The sequence below is a fragment of the Spermophilus citellus genome, assembly GCF_964194105.1.
Source record: "Spermophilus citellus genome assembly, chromosome: 16".
Lineage (NCBI taxonomy): Eukaryota > Metazoa > Chordata > Mammalia > Rodentia > Sciuridae > Spermophilus > Spermophilus citellus.
The window spans coordinates 39,859,559-39,880,154 of record NC_138196.1 but is presented as its reverse complement, the minus strand read 5'-3'; the positions used below and the strand labels follow the sequence as shown (position 1 = coordinate 39,880,154).

General features: G+C 34.4%; 1 pseudogene across 1 annotated transcript in view; it reads left to right on the top strand.

Annotated features, from left to right (window-relative positions):
* LOC308635305 (integrin alpha-V-like) overlaps positions 1-20,596 on the top strand; it is a 77,437-nt pseudogene that overhangs the window by 54,303 nt on the left and 2,538 nt on the right. The window contains exon 2 of the transcript in view: positions 20,255-20,565. The product of the transcript in view is annotated as an integrin alpha-V-like (transcript). The remainder of the gene's footprint in view (positions 1-20,254; positions 20,566-20,596) is intronic.

The window sequence follows — 20,596 nt, the reverse complement described above, 5'->3', positions numbered from 1 at the left end:
CTATAGTTTTAAAATTTTCTATTTTAAAGCAACACTAAACTATAATACTCAATCTGAATTTGTAGCACAGAAGTTTTCATCCCAACACAGAAAAACCAGTAGTCAAGTTTTTGCATATTAAAATATTTATGCAAATAATGTGGTTTTATATTGCATGCCTTCCTTTTACATTATGAAATAATTTTAGACTCAGAAAAGTGTTACAGAGCACCTAGCTGCCTTTTATTGAACTTTTCCCAAGCTTAAGAATATGCATAGTAGTTAAAAATAAGTATTGTGTATATGTACTAATATGTAACAGTAAATCTCACCATTTTATAAAATATAATGCATCAATAAAATTTTTGGAGAAAATAAAGTAAAAAATATAATAACCAACATTAGTTCATTATTAACTAACATTTAGTCCACATTTCAGTTTTACTAGTTTTCCACTAATATAATTCTCCTGTTCAAGGACCCAAGCGAGGGTACCACATTGCAATAGTTGCCATGTAATCTTAGTCTTCTCTAATCTATGACAGTTCCTCAGTGTTTACTTTCTCCTTTTCCAGGAATTTGGCTCCTTCAAAGAAGATTCATCAGTTATTTTATATAATGTCACTGCATTTGGGTTTCTTTAATATTTTCTTGTGATTAGATTGAAGTTATACATTTTGGGAAAGAACTCTACCCAGGTAATCTGTTCTTACTAGTAGATCATGTGGAGAGTGCATGAGGTTGATAGGTCTTACCACTGGTATTGTTAAGACTGATTATTTGGATAAGGTAGTGGATAAGGTTTGATTTTTGACCAAAAGCTTTGCCACAATCTTTACATTTGTAGGGCTTTTCTCCAGTGTGAATTTTGCTGTGGCAAATAAGGGATGATTTTCGACCAAAAGCTTTGCCACAATCTTTACATTTGTAGGGCTTCTCTCCAGTGTGAGTTCTGCTGTGACAAATAAGGGTTGATTTTTTACCAAAAGCTTTGCCACAATCTTTACATTTGTAGGGCTTCTCTCCAGTGTGAGTTCTCCTGTGGCAAATAAGGTCTGATTTTTGACCAAAAGCTTTGCCACAATCTTTACATTTGTAGGGCTTCTCTCCAGTGTGAGTTCTCCTGTGGCAAATAAGGTGTGAATTTTGACCAAAAGCTTTGCCACAATCTTTACATTTGTAGGGCTTCTCTCCACTGTGATTTCTCCTGTGGCAAAGAAGGTATGATTTACAACCAAAAGCTTCGGCAAATTCTTTACATTTGAAGGGTTTCTCTTCATTGTGGGTTCCTCTTTGGTACATAAGACCTTTTTTTTTTTTTTTTTTTTTTTTTTTTTTACTAAAAGCTTTGCAACATTTTTTATATTTGTAGGGCTTCTCTCCAGTATAACTTCTCTGGTCGTGAACAAGGCCTGATTTTTTATATGATTTCTGGTGTTCACTCTCAATTGTAGTTTTCATATTTTCTTTTGTGGTAAATAGTCAAGATCACAAATTCTATATTTTGCACTTATCACTTCATGAAATATATGTTTTAGGTACTTTTCTGGTGAATATTCTTGGGTATGATTAGGAGTCATGGACAGGAAGGCAAAGTTTCTATAATTCCCTAGCATCACATCTCTATATAAATTTTTCTGAGCAGGCTGAAGGCATTCCCACTCCTCTTCAGTAAAATCAATGGCTATATCCATAAATGTTAACAGTTCCTGAAATATCTACTATTCTGGAGTCTAAGGCATGAAGTTCAAAATTTAAGGCCAACTGAAGAAATTGAGCAAACACCATCTCTGTTTGTATATAAAGTATGTTCACATCAATTCCTGTCTTCATATATGTACATTTCCTGGCTCTCAGGGTTCTCAGCGTTCTCCCTGTGGTTTGTTTTCAGATTCTGCATAGCACAGACACTTGGGCTCCAGATCCAGGACAGAAGCCTACAAAAAGCGACTTTCTTTCTTTTAATTAATTTGTTTGTTTATTTATTTCTTACATACATGACAATAGTGGAATGCATTACAATCATAATTATTCATTCACAACACCATTTTTTCGTAACTCTCTATGTAAAGTATGTTCACTCCAAATTATGCCATTATACATGAGTTCTATTATTATTATTATTAATATTGCATTACAATTCTTAATACACCTTATTCCTCTTCTTGGACTATACCCAAGGACCTAAAAACAGCATACTATAGGGACACAGCCACATCAATGTTTATAGCAGCACAATTCACAATAGCTAAGCTCTGGAGCCAACCTAGATGTCCTTCAGTGGATGAATGGATAAAAAAAAATATGTCATTTATACACAATGGAATATTACTCAGCAATAAAAAAGAATAAGATCATGGCATTTTCAAGAAAATGGATAGCTTTAGAGAAGATTATGCTAAGTGAAGTTAGCCAGTCCCCAAAAAAACAATTGCTGAATGTCTTCTCTGATATAAAGGGGGTGACTCAAAATGGGGTTGGGAGGGAGACCAAGGGAGGAAGATTACCTTAATGGGATTTTTTAATACTGGTTTTTAGCCCCTTTGACTTGCCTTTTTTGAACACTTATTTAGTTTCTGTTACCATAAGAAACTACCATAAATTCTAATCTTCTGTCAGTTTTCTCTGCTTCAGCCTTTTAATCAACCATGTCTCCGGAGAAAACTCAAATTCCTTTTTAAAAATTTGCTCTTTTTAGTTATATATGACAGTATTTATACAAATATGGAGTACATCTTTCATTCTAATTAGGATCCCAGTCTTGTGGTTGTACATGATGTGGAGATTTACTGTGGTGTACTCATATATATATGAAACTTATGTCAGATTCATTCCACTGGCTTTCCTATTCCTTTCCCCCTCCATTCCCTTTATTCCATTTTGTCTAATCCACTTGGTTCCTTTTAATGAAGAATGGTGTTTAGAAACCAAGGTCTTAATGTTAGGTGTGCTGTCCGTGTGCCAGTGTTCCTCAGCTCTGTCAGCAAAATGAGCTAGGAAATAGATGTATACAAAGTTGTTTACCCATGAAAGTTGATACTTATTTCTGTATTTGTTTGTAAAATATAGATATTCATATTTCTATTTTAAAAGCCACAATTGATATAGATTCTTCCAACACCTATCCAAAATGCAGGATTTATCTTCACCTTCTTTATTTGTAAATTCTTTTCTGATAGTGATAAATCTGGCACTCCTTATCTGGCATTTACTTATTTGTTCAACTCTGTACTCATGGAATGATAGATATGTAAATCCATACCCCTGCAAGGAACAAAATAGCTTTAAGTATGTTTCTGTGTACAGTTCTTTTAATTAATTATTTTTTTTTTTAGTTGTGGATGGACACAATACCTTTATTTTATTTATTTTTTAAGTTGTGCTGAGGATAGGCAAGTGCTCTGCCACTGAGCTACAATACCAGCCTCTGTACAATACAGTCAGAATCATTTGTGAAGGCTTATATTTCATCTTGGTAAACCCCACTCCAGTTCTGGTTAATCTTTTTTAAAAAAAAAAAAAAAAAGATCCTATGTACAATAAAATTTATTTTTGTCTTGTATATTTCTGAGTTTGAACAATTGCATAGTCATGGTTATACCTCCAAGTTCATGAGACAGAATACTTCATTTCCTGAGATGCTATGTTTTGGAAGATACTTAAAATTCACAGGAAATTTTTGTGTGAATTTCTGTGATATTCTCATCTGGTGTATATATAGTGAGATTAAGAGAAAAACTTGTTTGAATAGGCAACGAGAATAATAAGAGAGATTTGGAATGAGATTTTACTTCCTAATATTTACTTCCTAATATTCATTGTGGTGCTAGAACATAGATTTTTTTTTATGTTTTAAAGAACTGAAATTTTTCTTTTTAAACAGAAATAATTCAAATCATATAATTATATGTATTTTAAATCTATTTATTTATTTTGACTATTTTCCCTGGCTATTCTAATAGGTATATATTGATATCTCATTGTAGTTATAATTTGCCATATATATTTTTATATTTATAAATATTGCTTATATGTATAAACATTACACACACACACACACACACACACACACACACACACAAAGTTTTCTCATGTATTTTACTCTGTGTTTTTCCTTGTTTCACCTATAAGCAAAAAGAAGAAGATTTAAAAGAGAAAAAAAATTATCCTGTTATTGTTTTCTTTCTGGTTAATCTGGAAAGGTTTTCATGTATTTTTATCATTTCTCTTGAACAAGTTGATTTTAATTATATTTGTAAGTAATTAATGATAGAAGACATGGGATAATTGAGACTACATGAAGAAATTTGGAAAATGTTCAGTTTTGCCAGAAAATACTGCTAATTAAAACATTGTATATATTGGGTTAAATAAAATATTATTAAAATTTAAAAAAAAATTAAAAAAAATAAAACATTGAGATACCATTTTCACTTATTAAGATTGAGGTGTATACATGCATGTACGCAAGAAAGAAAAAAATGGGAATGAATAAGGGGCATTGTAATATATTAATACATTACAGATAACATTGGAATCTCACACTAATAATGTTTTTTGGCAGCACTGAGTATTCAAAAATGTTAATATTGGATCTGTTGGACAGTGCATGATGATGGACCTTTTTTTCAGAGAGAGAATTTTTTTAATATTTATTTTTCAGAATTTCTAATATTTATTTTTCACACGTTTATTTTGATGTGGTGCTGAGGATCGAACCCAGTGCCCTGCCAATGCCAGGCGAGCACTTTACCACTTGAGCCACATCCCCAGCCCAGATGGACATTTTTAAAAAATATATATTTTCTAGATTATCTGTAATAGGAAAACAATATAATTGGACTTCTTTTCAAGGCATAATTCTTTTCAAGACATTCTTTTATTTTCAAGACATAATTGTGTAAAAGTTACATTTTACACAGATTTTTGATATTAAACATGATTACGTACCCTAAAGTTAGAGCACAGTGCTTGCAATCTTTTCTTAAACAAATACAGTGTTGTCTTAGAAGCCAATTATGAAAGTCAAAATTATTTACTTACCTCTACCACTCAAGGTTAGTTGTTTTTGAAAAATTTTGTGTATATTTCCATATTATTATTAAGCATACATAGCAGAACAACCTATATTTAGTGTTTGACTTAGTTTTTTTTAAGGTTATGTTTTCAAATTATGTGTTCTAAAGAAATCCTCTTCAATACTGTTGGGAGACAATTTTCCATGGATCTCTCCTGCTTCTGCAGATTCTCTTGAGTACAAGCATTTACATGTTTTTTGTTGGACTATTGTTTTGCAAACCCTTGATAGATGGAGATAATGCCTTTCTTAGCTAGAGGGTGGATTTGCTTCCTGCCCAGGAAAATGGAGATAATTTTTTCCTTCAAGGTGGTCTGGCATGTTTACTAGCAGTCCTTTTAAAAGATTTGGGTTTCCTAATTATGAAGTTCTTCCTCCAGGACGTAAAATCATTACTGTTGCATCTTTCACCCAGGCTGCTCCACACCATCCCTTGGAATGTAATTGACAACATGAAGCTCATGTTGACTATTGTGCCATAAGAGATAGCTCAGGATATTGTTTCTTCTAGCCCCCATGAAATTATGGTTGGCTTCTTTGATAACTTGTGAGTAAAATCTTTGAGCCAGTATAGTTATTTTATGTTTTGATAGACACATATTGGTGAAATTATGTATTTTTTAAACATATTATTGTAGGAATTCAGAGTGGTATGTGTAGATTATTGTAGGAATTCGGAATGGTGTGAGTGTGTTAGATTATTATGGGAGTTCAGAGTGATGTATGTGTGAGTATGTTTAATGAGAAAACTATACTAAAATAGTTTAGGAACTGTAAGGGTCCGGCGAAGCGTCGGAGGAAGAGACCACAAGAGACTGGCTTCATGCAACAGGCAGGAGGGAGTTTATTGGATCCTAATTCAGTGTGCTGAGGCCCAAGGCTCACTCCGGAAGGGAGAGCGGCCCAGAGCCCAGAGCAGAGGTCAAGCAGAGCTTAAGTACACTTTTTGGGGAGGGCGGGGGGCTTTGCATACATCAGTGCAAATCATCATGAGGCGCGGGAAAATTGAACAACAACTCTGAGACATGATTAGTACATTCATTGGCGGGAACAGGCTGGGCAGGGGTGATTGGTCACTCCTAAGCGGGGTACACATTCAATCTGATTGGTTTTAGGGCCTAAATAACTACGTGACAAACTACACAGAATCCCAGGTTATTAGACAACCAGGGAGTCAGTAGAAATATTTACTGGGCAGTTCCAATATTGTCCTAACAGCTACAGGGATTACAGGTTCTGGGGGTAGCAGAGGAATTTTAACAATACCTAGTCCTTCACTTTTTAACTAAGGCCCTGCAGCTTGGAAACTTTACAATGCCCGGTCTTTTACACTTTAACTCAGGCTTTGCGGCTTAGAAACAGCTTAGAAATTTTACCTTTACAGAACTAGATTATTTCTTAACATCAGTTCCCTCTCCCTCTATTAATGGATGACCCTGCTCAATTTCTAGTCTGGAGAGTCTGTCTTTGCATCAGTGGTCACAATTCCTATATATTTAAAATATGAAATTTGGGCTGGGGATGGGGCTCAGTAGTTAAGTGCTCCAGGGTTTACTCCCTGGTACCAAAAAAAAAAAAAAAAAAAAAACTAAAATATGAAGTTACCTAATGATATTGGCTTGCTGAATTATAGTAAAGAACAGTGATATAATACTTATATTTTTAATAGCAAATCCTATTGAATATATACCTGTTTTCTGTAAATTATCCTTAATATGGGAATTACCCTTGCATTTTTCCTCAGATATAAAACTAAGAACAGTTAGTAAAAATTCTTTTATGTAGTTCTCATTTTGGGGTATATTAATGAGAAAGAACAATGTCTTCTAAAATAACCTTTATTTTACTTTATTAAGAGGATTATTTTACTTTGAAAATATAGTATGTTCACAGGCAGAATTAACACTCTTTGACAGTTAAATATAACTAAATCTAAGTAATTAGTTTCTTTTGACTTTAGGATCAATTTCTCTCCTTGCCTTTAAAAAAGTATGTCATTTAAAAAACTTAATAATCACCCTAGTAATTAGCCATAATTTTTCTTTTTCATGCAGTTAGTATGCCATTGTATGCTTATCTGAATGTTCCATTTCTACAAAATTACTAATTTGAGTACTCTGCTCTTTGGCCAGATTATTTTTCCTCCTCTTTGCCCTCCTATTCCTTTTGATTTGTCTTTTTCCTTTGCTTGGGTGGGTACATAGCACTAAGATGTCTGTCTTTTCTTTTCTTTCCTTATATTCATGCCCAGTTTCTAAATGATTCATGAAGGAACCATCCTCACTGAGAGGGGAAGAGAAAGAGATTGCATTTTCCTGAATTCGGTAGTAGAGCATGCTTAAACAGTGCAATTTAAGCATTTCTCCTGATCACTAGAATTTGCATGGTTTTGCAAGGGTAGGGAATTTTTCTTATACAGATACAATACTGTAGAATTCTTTCTTAGACTTTCTCAGGTAAAATGAATGATCAAAAGACAAGAGCCTTCTCCATAGAAGCTAGAGTGCTATCTCCTCCCTTTGACCCCATCTGAACAGGATGTGATTAGTACCCCAACCTACAGAATTATATTACTCCCAGCCTCTCTGCCAGGACCATGTTATTCAGTATTCTGACTTTTATCACAGTAGATTAATTTTTCTTATTTTTGACCATATATAATCAGTACTGTATTTTGTGCAGTTTTAGCTTTGTGTTTATTGAGATTTTTCCTATGCAATTGTATGCAAATATTTTGAAGAAAAATTTATAGTCAAATGGAGGCTTCCCTTTTAGATTTTGCTAGTGAGGGTGGTAAAGAGACCACAATTGTTATTAATTTATTTTTTGTGGTGTTTGGCTGGATTACAGGAGTTATTATTTTTATCTTTCTAGGCTGCTCTTTTCCTTGTCTTTGGGTAGAGAGAGCAGAGCAAGCTTTACGTGAGGATTTGTGTGTGTGTGTGTGTGTGTGTGTGTGTGTGTGTGTGTTTTGGTCTGTATCCATTCACATTTTAGTATTGTTGACTTCTCTAACATCTGGTCTGGGAATTATGAGACCAAAAGAACCTAAGAAACTCCTCATTCTTCAGGCCAAGCTGCCTTCTCTCTACCTTTCACAATCTTCTTATGTTTGTTTTATACATAATTAACAGAATTTTTAGCTCTGTTTAGTAGGGAATTAGGAAAATGTATATCTATGGCATCTTTATGGAAGCAGAAATTGAATTGTTTTACTTTTAGTATCTTTTTTAAATAGTCTTTTGAAGTCATTAGGAAAAGTAAAATGAAATATTTTATGCAATCTGGTCAGTTAACAATATATTCACCAAGAGAAGGACTCTGAACAGAAAGTAATTTATGATAAAAGATATTCTCAGTGTAATCTGTTTATATTCTAAACTGAAGAATTGTAACCCTGTGTAAATTTAAATTCCTGTGTTTAATTACAGAATCTTTTGGCTGAAAAAGTAGAACAGCTGATGGAATGGAGTTCTAGGCGTTCAATCTTCCGAATGAATGGTGATAAATTCCGAAAATTTATAAAGGCACCACCTCGAAACTATTCTATGATTGTTATGTTCACTGCTCTACAGCCTCAGCGGCAGTGTTCTGTTTGCAGGTAATTTACACATTTAAAATTCTTAAAACTACTAACTCAGGTTTAGAATTGTATTTTATGAGTAATACGTATAAGAGAATTAAAGAATTGTTCATCATTGTGAAATGTAGCAGTGTGCATTCTAGTATATTCTAGAAAATGACTTTGATAGGCTAATATTTCTTTATTATGGGCATATAAAATATTTATTGCATAGTTATGTATACAGTCACTAAAATTGATACGTTATCTTTAATTCCTGCATGTTGTCTTGTAGATTGCCTCATTATATCTGTGGTCAATGAAGTAGCTCCCTTAAATATACTCTATTTTAACAATTTTATAGAGAATACTCTTTTTTTTTTTCCTGAGGGAAATCCATTTACTTTTTGATGTCTCTGGTGATCAGCATTTTTTCCCTAGACTGTAGAAATATATAAATTGAAATTAATGAAATACTTTTTCAGTATGTATACACTGAAGAAAATTTTGGGCAAGTATAAATATGATATATATGCAACAAATACTTTTTCAATTAAACTTATTTTGAGATAATTGTAGGATCACATGTACTAGTAAGAAATAATACAGAGATATTCTATATATCTTTTCTAGTTTTTTCCAATGATAGCTTCTTATAAATCTGTGATGTACCATCACAAGCAGGTATTAGCATTGATAAGTCAAGTATAGAACACTTATAACATCATAAGAATAACTTTCTTGCTCTTTATAGCCAAACGCACTTCCTCCTGTTCCATTCTCTCCTTTGAATTTCACCCTAACAATCATCCATTTTCCATTTCTTTAATTTTATTTCAAGAATGTTATGAAAATGGAATCATATATTGTTTGACCTTTTGGGTTTAACTTTTTTACTTGTATAATTACCTCAAAATCTCTCCAAATTGTGGCATTTATCAACATTGGTTCGTTTAAGTATTCAGTAGTAGTTAATGGTGTGAATATTCTTTAGTTCATTTAACTATCCATCTGTTGAAGGACATCTGGGTTTTTTGCACTTTTGGGCTTCAGTCTATGTATATAAGGTATACATGAAATGTAAATGAGTTTCATAGTTAGGCTTTAGTCCTGTCCCTATATATCTCAATATATATACATGCAAACATTTCAAAACCTGAAACCCAGTACACTACCAAAGCAACTTTGGATACTATGTTCTAAGCATTTTGGGTAAAAAATATGCAAACTATAAAACCACTATGAAAATTCACTTCATAGCTAATGGTGTTGAGTCTTTTCCTATGTTTATTAATCTTGTTGAACATGTTTTTGTGTGCTTATTTGTCATTTGTGAATCCTCTTTGTTGAAATATCTGTTCATGTGTTTTGTCTATTTCTGATTGTATTCCTACCCCTATCTTTGTCTGCTGAGTTTGAGTTCTTTATATATTTAGTTACTATTCCTTTGTCAGAAATGTGGTTACCAAATATTTTCCCCCATGCTGTTACTCTTGTTTTTATTTTCAGCACAAGGTTTTATTTGTTTTTTGTTTTTGTTTTTGTAGGTATTAATTTTGATGAAGTTCAGTTTATCAGATTATATTCTTGCTTTAGTTACCAAATTGCAGAAGTCTTTGCCTTGTCCTAGGTACCAGATATTTTCTCCTATGTTTTTTCCTAAAAGCCTTATAGTTTTTTTATTTTAAATTTTGATGCAATCTTTGGGAGGAAGTATTTAGTCTTTTATCATTAAGTTACTAGCTACAGACATTTTTTTCTGGATGGTCTTTATCAAGTAAATTCTTCTTTATATATGTATCTATATCAATATATCTATATTTTTTTCAATCAGTCTATTAGTGGTTCTGATATGTTCATCTTAAATGGGCTGCTTGCCCAATGTTGACATAGACTAAGAGTCAACAGTAGATATTCACAAATGATAGCCCTTGTAGTCAGTGTTCAGCACTTCCCTAGTGGATGCCCTCTGTGGCAGATATTCCAGCCACCCAGAGATACCATTGGTATATAACATATGGGTTAAAGACTTTTGGAACCAGACAAGCCTGGGCTTAAATCCCCATTCTATCTGGTTATTGCCCACAGTTACTTTCTAAAACTAATTAAAACTTGTTTTTTCCTCTCTTTTGACACCAGGAATTAAATCCCCTGAGGGGTGCTTAACCATTGAACCACATTTATAGCCCATTTATTGATTTTTTTTTTTAATTGGAGACAGGGTCTCACAAAGTTGCTTACACTCACCCTAAATTAACGAGGGCCTTTCTAAGTTGCTGAGGCTGGTTTTGAACTTGTGATCTTCCTGCCTCAGCCTCCCAAACCACTGGAATTACAGACATGTGCCACTGTGCCTCAGGACAGTGTTTTTTTTTAGTACATAATTAAATATTTTTGAAATTAGTGAAAAATATGTGGAAATCTCATCTGAGCTGTCTGAAAATAATAATCATTTTTCATAATTAAGAACAACCTGGATATTCACAACATGTTCTCTCATTCCCCATACCCTCCTCCACAAAGAAATCTCTAGATAAACATGATCCTGTCTGAATTTTTTATAGATTTTAGATAGAGATATCAAATATGTATGTGCATTAAGTAGAATTATATCTCCATGCAAGAAGTTTCATTGTGTTAAAATCTAGGTTATGTAGCTGCTTCTTGAATACATTTAGGTTGATAACGTCAGTCAACTTCTTTCCTCAAGTTCAAATGCACATTCTAATTCAACTCAAATATCTAGCAGTTGACAAATCTGTGTCAGAAAATAAAATAATAGTGCTTTAAATATTTAAAGATGTTAGCCTCTCTGATCTTCTATTTTGTCAAGTGCATGGCCTTAAACAGGTTTATTTACATTTTTTTTACTTTTAATTTTAAATGGTTTTTATAAAAACTAAATTAGATAATATGTGTAAAAAAGTTATATCTATGCCTGATATATGGTAAAAACTAAATTAATTTTGACCATTTTTTAAGATAGTGATATTAGCAGGACATGGTGGCACACATATGTAATCCCAGTGACTCTGGAGGCAGAGGCAGGAGGACCACAAGTTTGAGGCCAGCCTTGGCAACTTAACAAGACCCTGTCTCAAAATAAAAATAATAAATAGAGTTGAGGATGTAGCTCAGTGATAAAGTTTCTAATACCACGTTCTTCAAGAAAATATACTGATTTTAAAATATCCTAAGTGTTTCTTTAAAAATATTTTTTTAAAGATAAGAAGAAAATTTTAAGTAGTTTTACCAACAAGAAATTGTCATCTTTTACATTTTAGTATATTCAGTTTTCATTTTGATCTTCCTTTTTCTGGGTAGGTCTGTATAAAAAGTCTTGAACACAAAAGTAAAGCTTTTTGAAATAAAATCTTGCTATCTGAATAATATTCCATTGTAAAAACTACAGTATATTTATTTAATAAGCATCCTAATACTTCTTTTTGTTTTGATATTGATTTTCTATTTATTTATATTCTATTTCTATTAATTGATAAATAATTAATGTCAAAAATTTGGGGGAAAGTAGAAAAATCTTGGTCTACATCTTAGTTTAGTTATTTAAGCTAAATATTTAAATTGAAATGGATAGACCAAAATATATACACATAACTTCACAAAGCTATTTTAGGAGAATCTGTATGAATTTACATCCCTAATTTCTGTATGTAATTTTATGATGAGAATGCATACTTTTTAGGAAACCTTACGATTGCTTATATGTGAAAATGCATCCTTTAAAATTTTTTGATAGTATTTATTGTCTACTGTAGGCAAAGTATTATGTCAATCATTATTATAATATAAATCTTTTACTTTTGAAGTGTTTGGAGTCCAATGAGAACTATTATTATTCAAAACTCTTAATAAAATGCTCTTTTGAAGAGATGTTCGGGACCATAGGTAATAATTATTTTAAAATTTTTTATATGATAATATCTGGCCTGGTTATTCATTTTCAAAAGTCGTAAAGCCAAATAACTTCAGTTTGATCCCTGAAACAAATCCATTTGCAAAACAACAACAAAATTTCAAAATAATTTATCAAGTTTGCATGTATTACAAAATCATAGAAAGGGCACATTTCTGGGATTGAAAATCTCGTTTGAATCCCATTTACTAGCTTTATGATCAGGAGTAATTTAGTTATGTGTTCTTAAAATCCTATGTACTTTTCTGAAAAATGATGAAAATAGTTCTCAAAGTGCCATGATGAGCATCATAAGATAAGTGAAAATGCTTTGGCAATTAGCAACTGGTGTACAATGTGTTATCATTATTGTCATACATCCACAGTGATATGTGAGTGAGTTCAAAGGGTGAGAAGACATGTATTAAAATGCCATGTGGAATTATGATGATGACAATATTCGTATAGTAGGAAGATCTCACATTATTTTCTCATATCTGTATTTGCAAGTAAACATCTGCAAAATTTTCTTCCTTTCTGTAATACATACATTAACTCTAGGTTGACTATATGGGCCTCTTGATAGTTCCCATGTAGAAAGTTTTTAATATAAAACAAGTAAGATTACTTTCAGTGTGATTACCAGTACTGGATGTTGGCTTCAATCTATCTTGACCAATAACAATTCAAATTGAAATGTTTTGCTGGTATTTTCTAAGTCAAGATAATTTAATATTCTGATGGTCTGAGTTTTTCATTATATCATGCATCTCATAGGAATACTATAAAAACATAACAAATCATCTCTAATATTTTTATTTGCATAAAGCTTTAGTGAGAAGAAGGACCTGTTCTACCCTTTGCCCCATGATTATTGGGAAGTTAAATTAGAAAGGTTTTATATATTAGGCATTCTCTGATATTTGCTTCCAGAGGTTACCTCCTTTTTTTCTCTCTGTTCTTTCTTTCCTTTGCCCTCCCCTTTCCTCCTCCCACTCTAAGTTCATGGTTGCTTTAATTCACCACACTATTTTTAAAATTTTATAATTATGTTATTATTATTTACCAGTGATTTAATCTAGGGTGCTTAACCACTGGACAACATCCCTGGCCCCTTTTTTGTTTTATTTTGAGACAGGGTCTTGCTAAGTTGCTTAGGGCCTCTCTAAGTTGCTGAGGCTGTCTTTGTACTTGTGATCCTCCTGCCTCAGCCTCTCAAGCCACTGGATTACAGGCTTGTGCCTTTGCACCCAGCACACTATTTTTTAAGTAGTTCATGAAACTCCATTTTCAGTGGCATGGTCATGGGCCATATGGAATAACACCATTAATAAATAGGCAGTTATGAGATTGAAAGCAAAGCAGAAGCAAGATGACCATATACACATGACTATACCCTCACTACTTCTTCCGCCTTTCAGACTGATAATAGTGTATCCTTTAGTACTGGAATGCGTAATTTCCACTGTATTTTGAGCAAGAAGACTTCTATAGTAATTATTTCCCCAAACTTGAGCACCCTATTTCTCTTATTCCTTTTACTCTCTAACCTTGTGATACACCAGCATCTGCAACTGTTTTCAGCAGAATGAAGAGTAGGTGGGATTTATGTGGTAAGAGTTTGGGTGACTATATACACTCTCTTGATAAACGGAAGCACAGGTGTGATGTTTTGTGTGAATGTTTCTAAAGATTTGTAAATTCAGAAACCATTGGGGTTCAAATTTATTTCTGACCAGCAGCTTTATTTCAACCATTTTCAAGCATGAAATTTTTTTCTGGACAAAGGGCCTAAAAATCCATTATTTTTTTACTATAAAGCAGGGCAGAAACTCTCCCAGTGCGTGTTTCTGAAACCCAAATCTGCATGTATTTTTCTTGTTTGAAAAAAATTCAAAATATATCCTTTTAGCAAAATATGTTGGGGTGGTATTTGAGACAACAAATAGACTTTCAACTAAATATAAGAAATGTAATAGAAAAATGAGAAATTATATCCCATCTGATTCAAATGTATGATATGTCAAGGTCATTGTACTGTCATATGTAACTAATTAAAACAAATAAAAAAAATTTTTTAAAAAGTTCCAACACCAAAAAAAAAAAATGTACCAATATGACCATTTCAGGAAAATCTTTTCCCTCTGAGAAAAGTAACTTATATTCTTTTTTTTTTTTTTTTTTTTTTTTGTATTGGGGGTTGAACCCAGGGGTGCTTAATCACTGAGCCCATCCGAGCCCTTTTTATTTTTTTATTTTGAGACACAGTCTCACTGAGTTGCTTAGGGCCTCATTAATTTGCTGAGGCTGGCCTTGAATTTGTTATTCTTCAGCCTCAGCCTCCCTAGTTGCTAGGATTATAGGTGTGCGTCACTGCACCCAGCAAGTACTTGTATTCTTGACTCGGGGTCTCAAAGATATAAATGACTATGAAAAAGCATAATTTTACAGGCCTTTCTTAAATTGATGTATTCATGATAATATCAAAATGATGCTTAAATGTAATCATTAACTCTGATTTCAAGCATATAATGTTTTCTTTCATTCTTGGGTAGTTGTAGATTAGTCATCAAGAAAATGTTTTCCTTTATGATTCTAAGACTATGAATTATTCCTTATATTAATATTTTTAATTTAATACTGCTGTTAAAATTTGTTCCAATGTCAAATCTTTCAGCATAGCAGAATGAGTTGGTAATGTCCAAGAAATAATTTGTATGCTAAAACTTGATCAAGCTCATGAATTTTAAATATATTAGAGCCACCTCAAAATATAGGCCTTGGGTAGGAGCTCACACTTTTATGAGTGTGGAGGCATGCTTCAATGTGCAGTGGCTTGTTAAGTAAAAGCTGTCATTGTAGTTTTAGTTTCTTCAGCTGGGCCATGTAACTTCTTACTCCACTTCTTCCCAAAGCCATCCTGTTTTACCCAGATTCAGGCTATTGGACTGCTTTATTGTGTTCCTTGTGTAAAAAGGGTGTCTTAAGTGCCAACATTCCTGGGGCTTCAGAAGAGAAATGTGAAAAAATAAAGCAGTGAGTCTCTCCACTTAGTGCTTCTAAATTGGGCTTTGGGTGTGAATCTGTGAAGTATGCAAAGAAGACATCCACACTCTAAAAGAGCATATTGATGAGGTGAGATAGGCTAAAATGGGCACCTGCATGTTTTTATATAAAGAGAACTACACAGAATAAAAATGACTTTTAAGGAGATTGGATCTGATGTTGTTCAACTTCAAACTAACTTTTGGTAAAAATGTATTGAACCAGGTTTGATTCCTCAAACTTCATTAGGAACTGGGGCAGAGGAAGGAGATAAAGAAGGAGCCATAGAGGGCTGAAGAAAATATGGCTTGTTCCATGACCAAATATACAGTCTAGTGTAATAGAAAACTATTCAATTGTTATGAGATAACATATTTTGGACTTTATTATCTTTGGAATATATTTCTTGGATCTTGACATAATAGTGTGTGAATGCCCACATTTGTAAGTGAATAAATGCAAACTGGTTAGTCATTACAATCACCTGTGAACACTCCTAACTCAGATGTCTAAGTCTGAACACTAGCCTGGCTCCTTGTGAACAGAGTGAGCCTGAAACAAACTTAGACTCCTCTTGACCTCTGCCTTTGCCTAAAGGGGCTCTCCAAGAGAAGGCTAGGAAGGTCAGGTATTCCAAAGATATTCATTGAATGCATGGCTAAGTGCCAAGAACTTGGGAACATATTATAAATAAGATACAAAAAGTTTTTGTTGAAAGAAATTGACTATACAGGAAGAGTGATCCAAATGCAATGTGCTGGGAGCTACAGAGGCTCCAAGTATAGAGGGGTCATATTTCCCCAGGACAGGGAACTTTTGAAGGTCGGAGGTGAAGGATTAAAAATTCATAAAATAAAAATGGAGAAATGGACACAGGTACAAAAGAGAAAACTACCAATAAAGAAGAAAAATCTGAAATTTGAAGAAGTATCTCACATTTAATTAAATGTCTAATGTCACAGATAAGGAAACTGTCCACAGGAAAGTAGCAAGTGACTTACTAAGATCACACAGTTAAGAAGAGGCAGAACTGGGCCTAGAACTCACTTACCCTAATCCTCAGTCTACTCTTTGCTGTCCTCACAAAATAACAAGTCAATGGGAAAGAAATTGAGAGAACAAAACACAGGGAGGATTGTCTTATTCCTGTTTTATGCACATGCAGTCAGCATGTGACATGGATGCGGGGATTATGGACACTATTTAAATCCCAGGTGGTAAGTTGGAAGGCTATATCATTCTGAGAAGGGTCCCACAAAATGCTTTGGCTTGAAACTAACATGATGTGCTGATGATGGTTAAATTTTAGGCTTGGGTGCAAATATAGAAGCATGCCAGCTGTCCTCATGGTCAAGTCCTCAGCACCACACACATGGCTTAGGATAGCAGAGGGCTATGGCTTTCCTGTAGCTTCACCATGCTGATTTTATCAGCCAGTCTGGAGAGACATTCCACTCTGCTAGCCCCCAGCTTACTAGCATCTGCACTCAGCCCTCACCACAGACCCTGTGTTGTCATCCTTTCTAGCTCTCAGCTGCCATTATTGAAAAGCTGTAAGACATTTATAGCTCTATTTCAGTATCCGCTTATCTGTTAAGTTTGCACGGGGGACATTCTAGCACCTTAGAAAAATAACTGTGCATTCATGAAGAATTAGAAAGTCTAAGGAAGCCTACAGCTCCAAGAAGAGTGATATTTTCTGTTACTTTTCCATTGCCTATCAAAGGGGAAATGCTCTAGAGAAAGATTATATTTAGCATAATCTTTGTCTTACATGTATGAATTTTTAAGGAATGTGGAATTTAAAAACTAGAACTTCTGTGTGTGTGCATGTATATATTTGTGTTTGTGCATACTTTGTAAAGGGACTGACATTAGATGAATTCAGTATGAACTGCTTTTTTTCATGAGTGGGAAACATCTAGAAACTTGGTGTTACAGAAAGAGAATGGATGTGTGAATAGCATACAGTAATGCTATGTATGCACATTATATAAAATGATCTAAAATGATCTTGTCAATTTTATTAAGTTTATAAAGATCTGGCAAACAGATTTTTAAAACTCATGCTAGGGGCTGGGGTTGTGGCTCAGTGGTAGAGCACTCGCCTAGCATGAGCGAGGCCCTGGGTTTGATCCTCAGCACCACATATAAATAAATAAGTTAAATAAAGATTAAAATTTTTAAATAAATAAAACTCATGCTAATTATTTTCAAGGAATAAGGCAAATTTATGGAAATTTAAACTTGATTTCAAGTTGTTAGTACAATCAGAATGACATAGCTGGAGTGTTTCATGGATTAACCACAGAAGGAAAAAAGGAAAGGAGGAAAGAAGGAAGAAAGGAGAAAAGGAGGGAAGGAAGACAATGAAGAAATAAAAGAGTTATTAACTCAAGTATAAAAACTGAATTTCATCAAAGTCATTTGAAGAATAACTTCATTCTTCTTGTTCTAACTTTTCTAAAAAAGAAACATGTCCAGATCAACCATAGACTTGACAGAGTAAGCACTGCACTACAAATGTGAAAAGGTGAACTTCATCTTCTTGAGCCAAGCCTGTAATACCAGTGGCTCTGGAGGCTGAGAAAAAAGGATCAGGAGTTCAAAGCCAGCCTCAGCAACTTAGACCCTAAGCAACTTGTGATACCCTGTCTCTAAATAAAATATTTTTAAAAGGGCTGGGGATGTGGTTCAGTAGTTAAGTGCCCCTGGGGTTTAATTCCCAGTACCAGAAAGAAAAAAAAAAAAAAAAAAAAAAAAGCTTCTTGTAATTGGGAGGCAGATTAGGACATGGGATCTCCCAAGAATTCTAATTTGTAGAAGGTGCTGGAAAGAGGGCAATTATTACATCATGAGTCATCCATGTATTTTGAAGACAGTCTCTTAAAATTACCATTTAAAGATGTGGTAATATTCATGCACATTCCTGAAGAAATCTATATTTAAGGCATTCCTTGGCTTTGATCCATAATGTATCCCATATTTATTTAATTTTTCTTGTGAAATTGCTGTTAGCAAGAGTAGACATAATAGCCCATCTTAACTGTAAGCCAATAATCCTGCTTGGGTATCTTTCTCATTCTGTAACCAGGAGATTAATTTGTGCTGTGAAATTTGCTATCCTATCCAATTATTGGGTATTTCTGTTGGAAATTGGGAAGCATGCTTTTATAGCATTTTTCTCCTGTCTTCCTTATGAGAACTACTTAATTTACATCATTGACTCCAATTCTCTGTTTAGATAAGATGCTTCCTGTGGGGCTGGGGAGGGCGAATAGCATGGACCTGCTTAGTGGTTTAGTAAATTATAGAATTTCCATAGGATTATAAATACCCTCTTGGATACAAGTACTTGACAACAGAGATAATTGTTATTACCCTTAAGCTTTCATCAGCTTTGAAAATGAGCCTTTGTCAATTGCGTGGATATAGCTTCTCTGTTAAAAAAAAAAATCACTGTGACACCCTACTTTTCAGCATTCATTAGAACTGCAGTGGGGCCTTTATTGAACAGTAAGTTTAGCTGTCAACAACTAGCTTTCTGTTTAATTATGCATTTCAGGTTGAAAGCAATGTACTTGTGCCAGCTTGAAATTGCTGAGATGCTTTAGTTCTACTTTTAGATCATGAAAATGCAAGAAACATCACCCTAAAGCAGACCAATGGCCTCTACAGTCCATATTCTCCATTTTAATGAGCACAGGACACAGAAGACCAGGAGGGAAATGCCGATACATTAATTTCATTAAATATTTCTTGAATTTCTTTCCTTGTTGTGCACAAGCTCTTGGAATACTGAAGTTTACATATTTGATAGCTATTGCATAAAATCATGTCTTAACATGTTCTTTTCAGATCTCCATATAGACTGCCCAAAAAAAAGGAAAAGGAAAAGAAAAGATGCAACAATTCTTGAAGCCATAGTAAAACCAATGAATTACAGAGAAAGTATGGACGGGATATTAGTGTTTGTAAGTGAGAATGAATAAAAGTTGTGCAAGGTTTGACTCTAAAAGACACGCGACCAGTCAAAAAAAAAAAAAAAGATTTGTTGTCAGAATGTGTTCAGAGAAGGCTTTCATCCACTAATGACTGACAAGTGAGAAAGCTGTAGAGAAGCAGGTTAAAATTCATGAATTTACTTTATCTTCCCTCTTAAGTGTCAGTGAATCTGCAAATCTAGGATCATATTAAACTTATGAAAAGTTATATTTTAAAATATATTTCAGAGTCCCCAGCCCGTGATGTTGCATTGAAACGAGCTCAGAAGAGGCGAGGGGCACCCGCGCTGCTGTCCCCACCTCATGCACCCTGCGCCTCCCTTCCAGGGCAGCCTCTAGGAAACAGCCCTCCTGCCTCTCCCAGCGCTGTCCCAGGCTAGCTGGGAAGAGAGCCCACAAGTTTGGGCGCGCACAAGCGGCGGGCCCCTGGCACCCTGTGTCCCGGGAGGGGCAGCCGCTCCAGGCTTGGCATCCTGGGCGCACTTGGCCATGGATTCTCAGGTGCAGCGGCGGTGCACATTGGCCCCTGCCTCCTCCTGCTTCTGTCTCTGTAGATGTGAACAGTTCTGCAGAGTACTCTTGGCCCAGAAGGAAGTTACTTGGCTTAAGCGCTGAATTTCTTCATGCCCAGCACCTTCTTCCAGGATGTTTTTTTCTGGTGGAAGCTCCCTAAGCAAACACTACCCAGCTCGGGGTTGTAGAAGGAAGGCAACTCCTCAAATGTGACTGGTCTTCTAGCCACCAGTGCCAACCAACTGAATTTGATGCAACAGGCAATAGAGATTATGCCAAGGATGATCCATAAGAGTTTAAATCCCGCCAGTGGTTTGGAGCATCTGTGAGGTCAAAACAGGATAAATTTTTGGCCTGTGCTCCCTTGTACCACTGGAGGACTGAGCTGAAACAGGAGAGAGAGCCTGTTGGAATTTTCTTTCTTCAAGATGGACTTAAGACTGTTGAGTATGCTCCATGCAAGTCAAAAAATATTGATGCTGATGGACAGGGATTTTTTTCAA